Source organism: Ursus americanus, chromosome 9 (assembly GCF_024610735.1).
Source record: "Ursus americanus isolate L20-20 chromosome 9, mUrsAme1.1.p, whole genome shotgun sequence".
Lineage (NCBI taxonomy): Eukaryota > Metazoa > Chordata > Mammalia > Carnivora > Ursidae > Ursus > Ursus americanus.
Window position 1 is genome coordinate 11,450,710 of NC_142135.1, and position 11,376 is coordinate 11,462,085.

At 55.1% G+C, this 11,376-nt stretch overlaps 1 pseudogene; it reads right to left on the reverse strand.

Annotated features, from left to right (window-relative positions):
* Positions 1 to 249: 249 nt before the first annotated feature.
* LOC148109412 (gasdermin-D-like) lies at positions 250 to 9,760 on the reverse strand (annotated as a pseudogene).
* Between the last annotated feature and the right edge of the window lie 1,616 nt (positions 9,761 to 11,376).

Here is an 11,376-nt window from a genome sequence, read left to right on the forward strand (position 1 = left end):
GTCCAAGCTGTTCTGGAACCAGCTTCTACTGCCTCTCAAGGAAGAATTCTAATCCAAGGTGAGACCCTACTTTAATGGGTGCCCCTGCCCCCTCGCATCTGGATGGGTGACTAATGTCTGGAGACCAGTCCTGAAAGGGTTGGAGGAGATGGGCCAGTCCTGGTGGAGCTCATAATCACCTACAGCTGCCTAGGCCAGCAGCTCCCTGGAGGCAGAACTGGAACCCTAGGGGAGGATGTGGCACCCTTCTCAGGCATTGGCTTAGAGGGCTACAGGGCTGGGGGCAGCCAGCATCTGCAGCCCTGCGAGGGACCCACAGAGTGCAGACAGCTGTGGCACCACGTCAGGGTCCCACATGAGTTGCTGGCTGGGCGCCTGCAGCTGCAGTCCACAGCTCTCCACTAGGCTCAGGGAGAGGACTGCATCCTCACTCTGCACGGATGAGAGGACTTCCAGTGGGAGAGAGAAGGTGGTTTCCTCCATCTGATTAAAGTTTGGCTCCAAGATGCTCACCACCTGCAAGGAACCACCCAGAATGAACAAACAGGTCTCCCAGGCCCTGCATTAGTGGAATCCACTCTGAGGGTGGGACCTGGGGCCAGTGCTCCCCCATCTCCCACTACAGTTGAGGCTTGGCAAAATAGTGTACTCCCAACACCGCCCTTCCCACACTGGCTGGAGTCATTGGTTTCCAACACTCCCTGATAGCTCCCAGCCTCTGTCTGCACTGTTCTGCCTGAATTCTGTCTCCCCCCCCATCTTTTCATCCATGAGTTCATGAACTGCATGGAGGAGTCAACCCCCCTGGGAAATGCCCCTGAGCCCTGTAGTTGGTGTCCTCATAGCCTCCTGTTTGAGCTAAAGCAGGAAATGTCTTTTGTCACTGGTTTACATAGTCCCTTAACCAGACTGTGAGGGGTTGAACGTCTTTCACCTTTGTTGTTTTTTTTTTTTAAGATTTTATTTTTATTTATTTGACAGAGAGAGAGAGAGCCAGAGAGAGGGAACACTAGCAGGGGGAGTGGGAGAGGAAGAAGCAGGCTCCCAGCAGAAGAGCCCGATGCGGGGCTCAATCCCATAATGCCGGGATCACGCCCTGAGCCAAAGGCAGACGCTTAATGACTGCGCCACCTAGGTACCCCATCACCTTTGTATTCTCAGGCCTAGCAGAGGGCCTGGTGGTACAAGGTATGGATTCAGCATAATCAATCAACCCACACATGAGTGAATGTGGCACACCCAGCAGAGGCTGCACAGGCCTGGGTGCTCAGAAGTCAGAGCCAGGAAGTACCCCTCTGTGAGTGAGGGCTGATAAAGGGCTCTCAAGGGACTGGGGACCAGAGCCCTGACAAACCACCTGGGATATTTCCCTAGATGTCATCCCTCCATGCCCCATCCTGGAGGCTCTCACCAGCTCCAGTTGCTGGGGCATGATCCCCCTCTCCAAGGACTGGGTCAGCAAGCAATGTTGGGTGTCACTGAGCGCTGTTGAGAGATACGGGTTGAGGGCCACTGAGCATCTGAAACATCCTGTGTGTGTCCTTGTGGGCCCTAGTAACCCAGGAATGGCTGGGATACTGGAGCCCTAAAGTGGAGACAACCTCCACTGGGTACCTCTTGGGCCATCCTTCCTGAGAAAGGTTCAAGAAGGTGAGAACTGCGCCTGCCCTGGAAGTGCTGAATAAGTTGCCACCCCTTCCAACCCCCCAGTTTCCCTAAAACACAATCCATGAAAGGTAGATGGTGGGCTTCGTTTTATAAAGGGCTTTCATATTAGCTCATCTGCTCCCCAGTGGCTTTGCGAGGTGGTTATTAGCCAGGATAATGGTGATTCCTCATCCTGTCGGGGGCAAAACTGCGATGAGAACCCAGGCTGGCCTGATTCCAAACATGAAGCTCCAGTCTTGGGGAACAGCATGCCTTTAGCCCCATGTGGGCATCTCTGCCCCTCAATCTCCTTTTCATGCGTGGGGAGGGACCTAACTGATGTTGGGCACCTATGATATACAGACGTGTTCAGTAGATGGAGCATGTGAGTAATACAAACCATAATGCTTGCTTTCATGGCATTTACACTTCTGGCAGGGGGAGACTGATGAGAAACAATAAACACCGTCAGCCTTGGAAATATCTGGGGGGAAGAGTATACCAGGCAGAGGGAACATCCAGTGCAAAGCTCCCGAGGCAGAAGCAAGTCTGACTAGTTCAAGCAACGACAGCACAGGGAGTGCCATGGCTGGAGTGCAGGAAGCAAGGTGGAAAGTTGTGAAGGCTAGTGGGGAGGGGACTGTCAAGGTGCTACTGGTAAAGGCCAATGGGGAGCTATGGCCTCTCTGTGTGTGGTGACAGGGCCCAGGCCTTGCTGTCAGCAGCACTTGCAGTTGGGAGGAAGCACTGGGAATCTGGGCACTGGGAACCTGGCCATCATGGAGCCTTCAGAGATGAATGGCTGCTGCTTCACTTCTGGCCCCCATCTCACATTGATTCCTCTTTTGGGGGGTTCTCACCCAGAACCCAGGGAAGGGGGTTCTGGGAAATGATCCAATGTCCTGAAGTGACAGCAGAACAGACTGGCCCAGTCTTCAAAGCCTCTGTCCTCCTGCCTGCCCCAGTGCTTCTGTCCATGCCACGGGCCACCAGTGTGGGGATCCTTCCTAGCTCCCTCTGTGAGCCTCGTCTCCATTCTGGGTTGGAGCAGGGCCTCTGTTAGACACTCTCATGCTGTTGGTAATTCTCTATATTGGTTTGACATTTGTCCCCACTACAGACTGAAAGAGGAGAGTGGCTGTCTCCATTTTTCCTGGTGCCTTGTGGACACACAGTTGGTGCTCAGTAAATCATCACTGAAGGAAGGGCTGGAGCGTCCTGCAAGGTGAGTGCCACTTACCCTCACTTAACCATAAGCAAAATGAGAGAATGGGGGCTGTGCTTTTCCATGCTGACTTTGGACAGAGCTTGGACAGAGCATCACATGTGAGTGGGAATGGCCTGAGACCATCCAGAGCACAGAACAAACGGGAGAAGGCTCACTCAGAGAGGGTGGGCAGGGAACACAGGGCTGCTGGGCAGGGCCCTTGGGAGGACTTCCCTCTGGACTCTCTTCCTCCCCACCCTAGCCCCTTGTGCAACTGTCTTACCCACGAGAGCTCTAAGAATGCAGAGGATGGCCCTGCCTTTCAAGGTCAACAGGCTGCCTGAGGGGTTCCGGACGGTGCTTAGGATGGAGCCCCCAGGGCCAACCAGCTGTCCCAGCACCCCAGTGTCCAGGGCCTGTTCCATCTGCAGGGCAGGGCAAAGGGGAGCAAGGACAGGCTGTGGGTCTCCTCCTCTGGCCTCTGACCCTGTACCCAACCACCCAAGCTTCTGTACCCCATCCCCTGGCACTGTGTTCCCTCTGATGCCAGTGATGATGGAATGAGCCTGGGTTCTGATGCCAGCAGTGCTGAGCCAGGTCCCTCCTTTGGGCTTTTGTGAGCAAATGCTGAGTGGCTGACACACAAGCTGGCACAGGCTTGTGCCTGGTCACCAGGGGGCTGGCCTCACCGTGCCATCCAAGGTTGGGAACTACCGAGACTCAGAGCACATCCCATTCCTGCTTCTCATTTCCCTGTTCCTCCCCCTTCCCTGGATCCCAGTCCCCAGTCCCCGGTCTGGCCTATGGGCCCCTTACTGCGTCCTCGAGTTTCTGCAGGGCCCGAGGGTCTTGGAGCAGCTCTTGGAGGGCACTTAGCAGCAGGTGTGGGCAGCGTGGCCAGGTCCTGCAACTGGGCACCCACCTGCCTCTGCAGGCCCTGGAAGTTGGGCTCCTCACCAACGGCTCAGCTGTAGGCTGAGCCTGTGGAGAGAGGATTGGCACCCCCAGCTCCTGGGCCCAGGCCCTTTGCCCAGGGCCAGTCTGCCCGGATCCTCTGCCTACCCAGGAGGTCCTGGTGTCACAGTCCTGGCCTATTGAAGCTCCCACCTCATGCAGAGCCCTCTTGTGTGTGCCTACTTTTCATTTCTTCCTTCCTTCTTTCCTCCCTCCCTCCTTCCCTTCCTTCTTTCCATAGGGTTTATTGAGTACCCACCAAATACCAGGTAGCAGTCATGGGTCTTATCCTTGCCTTTCCCTATTTCCTGCACTCACACTCCTTCTTCCTTCTCCCCCTCCTGCTCAGGGCCCATGCTTCAGCTGGAAGATGGCCCTCCCTGCCCCTGGACATGGGGTGACCACATGGGGAGGGAAGGGACCCCGAGAACAGTGTCAGGGCATTCTCTGTGGGAAGGGATGATTTCTGGTTGGGGTCCAGGCCCTGGGCAGGACGCCTTACCTCCACTCAAGTCTCGACTGAGCTTTCCTTCAGGCAGGTACAGAATAGCTGTGTGGGAGCACAGGTAGGGCAAAAGAGAAGAGTGCCTGAGAGGAAGGCAGACAGTCAGCAGTTACGGCGCTCCTACGGTGCGCTGGCCAGAGAGCCGGGCCTCACAGCTTGATCTCCTGTGGCCGCACAGCACTCTGGGGGCAGGCAGCATGAGCCCGTTTACAGACGAGGATGCTGAAGCTTGAGACATTTGGTGACATCTCCAGGGCCACACAGAGGGCAAACGGCAAAGCCACCATTCAAACCTCAGTGCCCTGGACTCAGGCTCATGCTCTTTGCATAAGGGCAGGGGTGGCTGGATCCTCCTTCTCCTCCTTCCCCCACCGAAGGCCACCCCTACAGACTCAGTGGGCCAGATCTGAGCATCAGAGTGGTCCCACCCTGGGCTCAGTCCCCAGCCCATCTCTAGGCTGCAGCATTGTTGGGAGAGCGAACCCCCTGCCTCCCACTGGTCACCCCTTGGCTAAGGATGGGCAGGACCACCCAGTCTGCATGATTCTCTGGGCTAATTAGATGACACAGCCCTTCCTCCCATCAAATGCTGCTTCTCCCTGGCCCCCCTCCTGCTCCTGGGCCAAGTGGGGTGCAGACTGGGTTGTAAGTTCTCCTGGACAGCTGACCTCGGGGCCCTCTCTGCACCTCAGATCCTTTTAGCAGCTGCCAGAAGGTGGAGCTGTCTGGCTGAGGGCTCAGGCCGCTGGGAAATAGCCTCCCTCTCCCTCTTCCTGCTCCACATTTGCAAGTAGCCCCTGCCCCTCTGCCAGCCCTCCAGAGGGAGAGTCCTGTCTCTGCTGCTCCTGCGCCTCCAGCCTCCACTTACCCCAGCAATCCTCTTTGATCACCAGCTGCAGCACCCTGTAGGCCAGGACAGTGCCCCGGGGGATAGTCACTGTCTTCTCTTTGGCCATGTGGCTCTGAACCTGGAGCTAGGAAGAAGGCAGGGAGAACAGGACCTCAAGTCCACACAGGATTGAAGGACCTGCAGGAAGGTGTCTCCAGGGCAGACAGGAGCAGGGAGCGGGGAGACACAGGAGGAGGGACTGCATGGGTGTCTCTTGATGATCAGTGTAGGGACTTTACAGGTTGGAGGGGAGGGGAAGATCCAAAAGCAGTGGACGGGGGGACACCTAGGCAGCAAGAATAGCAAAATAGTTGCACACAAGATATTTCCAGAAAAAAACCCCAAGGCATTCTGGGGTCAGAGCAATACACATTGGCATGGTAAAAGCTCTAAAAAGTCCCACAGTAAAGAAACGGTTTTCACTTAGTGTTGTTAAGCACTGTCCAGAGTTTGGGGTACTGGCTTTGGGAAATGCTGAGCTGGAGTCCTGAGGCACTGCAGCTGGATCACCTCCAAGTGGTCTCTGAGTCATCCCCTCTCATTCGGAGGCGGAGCCCGCGGTGCACAAGCCCTGGGTGGCATGGGGCCCACCGGAAGCTGGGACTTGTGACGCGGCGCCAGTGGTGTCACTGCGATCGCCCTCCTCCCATGGGGAAAGTGCAGTTTAAAACCAACAGTAAGAGTGGGCGCCTGGGTGGCTCAGTCGGTTTTGACTTTGGCTCAGGTCATGATCTCAGGGTCCTGGGATCAAGCCCTGTGTTGGGCTCTGTGCTCAGCGGGGAGTCTCCTTGTCCCTCTGCCCCTCCCCCCCCATGCACATGCAAGCATGCACACACACTCTCTCTCTCAAATTAATAAAATCTCCAAAAAAAAAAAAAAAGCAACAGTAAGAGAACACCTCCTTTCCCCGGCACTTGGCTGGCTGAATAAAGACTGAGAATCCAGCTCCCCTGCAGCTACACGTGGCCCCGTGGCCAGATCCTGGCCAGTGGGATGCAAATGGGCGGAGGTGGCTTCTGCCGGCTTCAGTGTGGACATGATAAATGCAGCTAGAGCAGCCGTCTCGGACCAAAGGGCGGCAGAGTGACAAAACAGAAAGAGCTAGGTCTCTGATCCTTACGCTCCGCCCTGCAGAGCCACTACCTCAGGCTCCCCTCTGGACTTTTACCTAAGAGAGAAGTGCTTTACTGGTTAAGAGCCACTGTCATTTCAGGGTTTTCCGTCACTCACCACTAGGGTGACTAACTGTTCTGCTTTTCCCACTGAAAGTCCTCTGTCCCGGGAAAGCCCTCGCTCAGGCAGGCTGGGAAGGTCGGTTACCCTACACTGACCCTCGTCCCATAACACACCCGGTGTCCCACATAGTAAGAAATCAACAGCAAATATGTAATCCCGAGATGGCTCCCTGCTCCCCAGCTACTCCCACCCTCCCCTTGTATTGTCCTGTCTTTCCCACAACTGGCAAGTGGAGCGAGGCTGCATATTTGAACATCTCAGTAACATCTCACCCATGGATTAGAAGGCCAGCCATCTGCTGTGTTCAGAGGTGGCATTGTAGTGTAACTGGTTTGATTAAACACATGGGTGTTAGGACCAGGTAGGCCCAGTCTGGGTTTTGACCCCAGCACGTGCCTGCTGCGTGCTCCTAAGCAAGGAGCTTGACCTCTTTTTCTTTTTTTTTGAGAGGGAGACTCTTGAGCAGGCTCCACCCTCAGCACGGAGACAGAGGCAGGGCTCAATCTCATGACCCTGAGATCATGACCTGAGCCAAAATCAGGAGTCGGATGCTTAACCCACTGAGCCACCCCAGCGCCCCTTAACCTCTTTGAGCTCCAGGTTCGGCACCCAGAAAACCTGACATATAGTGCCCACCTTATAGAATCGTCAGGAGGGATGGATGAGAAAAATTGATAGAGAACATTTTGTCCTGTGTTCTGTCTTCTAAACAGTAGTCAGCAATGGCAGCTGGGGATTGGACTGATAGGTGACCCATACTCACCTGCATTCCTGTGGCCAGTGAGAGGTGAGGCCAGCTGTGAGGCTGAGTCACACTTAATTTGTGGGAGACAAGAATCCCAGAGCCCCAGGGTACTAGTGTGGGGCTCACACTTCCTGCATCACCACAGGGATCTGAGGCCCACACGTGCTAAATGACCTAAGGACTGAGCTGGTGAGGAGCAGATCCGGGTCTTAAGGGTGTGTGGAAGGAAGAGGAGTGTCCCTGCACCAGTGTCTTCAGCACCTTCCCCACACTGCTGCCTGATCTCCCCTGGTTCTGCAGCCCAACCTCCGGGGCGAGAACGGGCAAACTCAGAGGGTCAAGTGACTTGCCTGAGGCCACACAACTAGCGTACCCAGGCGCACCTGGTTCCAAAGCTGATGTGAACCCCCTCCGCAGTGATACCAGCCCTGGCAGCGCACAGAATTACCTGAGGGAGTTAGAAAAATACCAGCCAATGGGTATTTGGGCCAACAAAAACAGAATTGGGCAGGGCAGTGTTGGGGATTTTCAAATAAAAAACAAAACAGCTTTCCAGGTGACTCTTAACGTGTCATCGGAGTTAAGAACCACGACACAAGCACCCAGGAATCCCATTCTTGTTTAGATGGGGCGATTTTTAGTGGGGCAGTCCTTTGGCAGGAGTTAGGGTGGAGGGGGAGCTCTTTGGTGGCTGCAAGCATCTACAGCACACCCGAATTTGCACCCCTAGGGCACACCCTGCACCTTTAAATGGCCCGGCCCAAGGAAGGCCAGCCGTCCTGCTCCCTCTGTGTTGCTGAGGCTCTGAAGCATGGTGTCGTGTATGGTCTCCACGGCCTCTGTCACCACATACAGGCTCTCCTTCTCCTTCTGGCGTTGCAGTTCCCTGAGGAACAAGGGCTTTGGGGTCCTCAGTTTCCTGTAGGGCAGAGCTGGGGAGGGCCTCTGCCAGGTTTCCTGGGACCAGGCCTCCTGGGACCAGGCCTCTCATGGTGTGACTGACCTGGACTTAGGGACTGCTTGTTTAAGGTCACTTGGGGGTGGCTGGAAAAGGAGAGAAACTGAGGGGAGTGTGACATCTGTCTTCTACAAGGTGTAAAATGTCCAGACCAGAGGCCACCATGTGGCTTTCTACAAGCTGAATTGGACAGAAGGCTTATGTTTATTTGGCCCACGAGGTGTTCACAATTTTTTAGATAATATTAAAATTGGTAGGTTTCACATAAAAATCCCAATTTCTAGCTTCTCTGAAGAAATGGTGCCACTGAGCTCATAGTCCTGCCTGGCAGCAGTCCCAGCAGCTGCTGCTCAGCTCTAGGTAGGCTTGTGTCCACAGTTTGCCATAGTCTTCAACATTCCCTATTGCCTCGCACTGAGCAGCTACCATGTTTCTTTCTTTCTTTCTCTTTTTTCATCTGGTTTGAAATCTCTGACTTCAAAGAAGCCCTTCTCACCACCCACTCCCTTGTCCCTGGGCTCCCGGGCTCTCTGCTAATGGTGGACTCTCCCATCCCTACCCACTCTTCAGAGGGGCTGGCCGGAGCCTTGGGCTTTTCTCTCCTGCCGCCTGATCCCTACTCCAGCCTGGAAGACCTGTGTCCACAGACAGACCTCAGCCAGGAGAGCCCAGGTGGCCTGGTCGGCCCACCTGACTCTCACCTCTTCATCAGAGTTTCCCAGGTGTTAGGGGAAACCATAAGTGTGTGTACAGTCAGTGTGGAACTGTGGATCACGCCACTGTTCCCTGTCACCTGCACTGGCAGCCCGGTGCTCACACTCATGGCCCCTGTCACAGCTCCTGCCACCATCTCCTGGATCGGAATGGATTGGCCCCTGTTCAACTCTGTGGGAAGAGAGGTCCAGGCTGGAGCCAGGCGGCGAAGGAGGCAGGTTTGAGTGTGGCTAAGGCCTCAGCCCTGGGGTCCAGTTTGGCCTCCACCATTTACTGGCTGGGTGTGACCCTGAGCAAGCCACTTAACTCTTGGAGCCTCAGTTGCCCCGTCTAAAAAAGGGGAGGGAAGAATGACAGGGTCTTCCCCCCAAGGATGGTTGTGAGGATTAACTGAGGAACTGCCAGCATGATCTCTGGCACATAGCAACCACTTGACCCATGTTCAACCATTATTGTTGTTTAAAATTATCATTACTTATCACACAGCTGGGGATAGGAGGAAGAAAAAAATGGGTTCATCCTTCCCCTACACGGAAGATGGGTGTCCATGGGGTGTCAGTGGCATGGTCCAGGCCAGACAGACCGGGGTTTTGTGTGTCTGGGCAGAGGCTGTTTGCTTTCTCAGCCACATGAATCTACCTTTTTTTGCAACACTGTGCTACCCACAGGCCCCACCTGAAAGTGCCTGGGATGGGGGAACTGGGCTCCAGCGCGTCCATGAGAGAGAAGTCTGTAGGGATGAAGGGGGTGTCCTAAGGCCAGGGGTGGTGTCTGTGCTTCTTCCTCACCAGGCAGAAGGGGCGCAGGTGTGGGGTGCTGTTCAGACTGTCAGCAGGCACCAGCTCACCTCTCCTGCTCAGTTCTCTGACCACACTCCTGGCATCCCTTGCAAACAGGGATGACATGTTCCTGGAGGGGTAAAGAGGGCAGGTGTCCTACAAGGCTTTGGGGACCTTGGTGAGGTCTCTCAGCTGAATCGAATTTCCAAAAGTGTGAGGAGTGGGGAGCCCTGAGCAGATTTCTCCCTAGTGCTTCTGACTCAGGCTGGGTTCTAAAGTCAGCAGGTAGGTGGAAATGACAGGTGGTCAAAACCACCCTGGAAATACCCTTTAGATCACTCCCCTCCTGCCAGCATGGGACCTGGAGAAGCTCCAAAGCCAAGAACTCCCTTCTCTGTTTTAGAACAGGTGTTCCCTTGGGAACATTACTAAATCCCTCTGCTCCTTGGTTTCCTCAGCTGTAAAGTAGAAATTTATTCATATTTATGTAAAATATAGACAATTACTGTCTGTAACAGTACACCCTCTATTGGGCTGTTAGGAGGAATAACAAGTTGATGTTGGTGTACGTTGATAAGCTGTTACCCTTTGTGTTCTGGCCTTGCTTGCGTTTCTGAGGTAGTGGGTGCCCAGGTGGGTGGGAGGAGAAAGGAGATGGGGGTGGCATGAGAAGGGAACAGGGATTCCTCTCTTTTCTCCCTCCTCTTAGCACCCATAATGGAGTTTTCTGGGTAGAGGCATCTGGGGTAAGCCTCTTTCCCCCTCCAGTGGGCCCCAGTAGCATTTTGTTCCTGGGTCTTTGATGGAGTTTGCTGTTTCTGTGAGCACCTCCTGAGGTGGGCCCTGGCAGTCACCGAAGGCTTGTGAGCAGGGCAGTGACACTGCAAGCCAGTGCATGTGTTTTAGGGTGAGTACTGACAGTCCACTTGAAAGGGGAGATTCCAGGAGCTTATGACTACAGTCCAGGGGAATGTGACCCAGGGCTCCAGCATGATGTGGGGGCCAACCTTTTCTGCAGCCCCAGGGAAAGGAGGGAGGTGAGGGGTCAGCTTCTCCACTAGGCACGGTGCCCAGGGCCCACACTACTTTTAGGGTCCATGAAAATGTTTTTGTTTACTTTAAAATCAGAAGAAAGAAATAGCTTTTAGGTCTGAGAGAGTGTCTTAATATATAGTGTTAATATATTCGTCTTTATGCCAGTAGTCTTTTTTTCCTTTTCTGTCCAACTTAAAGCCAAAGAGAGGCTTCCGTGTTGTTGGGAATGGGGGCCAACACAACTTTAAATGACAGTATTTGCTATTTCTATGGAGGAAGGGGCCCCGGAAAGCGACAGCGGCCTGGGGAAGCGCGGGCCTGCTCAGGCCTGCAGGGGGCGCCAGAGGCGCGTCCGCTCGACCGCGGAGAGGGGCGGCGGCGAGGTGTATGGGAAATGGTGCTGGGTCAGATAGTGACCTAGTGACCAAGAGGACCCCCGCGGGGACCGCCTGGGGGCAGCGCCAGCTCGGAGTCCGGGAGGGGAAGTAGGACGCTCTCTAAAGGAGGGGGCGCCTGAGAAGGACGGGCCGCCTGAGAAGGACGGGCCGGGAGCGGCCGGTGTGTGTGTGGGGTGGGGGGGTTGGGGGGGGGAGCTGCGGGCCTGCCCTCCTGCCTGGGGCCCCCTGCCTACCCCCAGTCCGGCCACCCCTCCAGGACCCGTTGTCCCCTGCCCTTCACACTCACGTGAGGCCCTGGGTGGCTGCCCC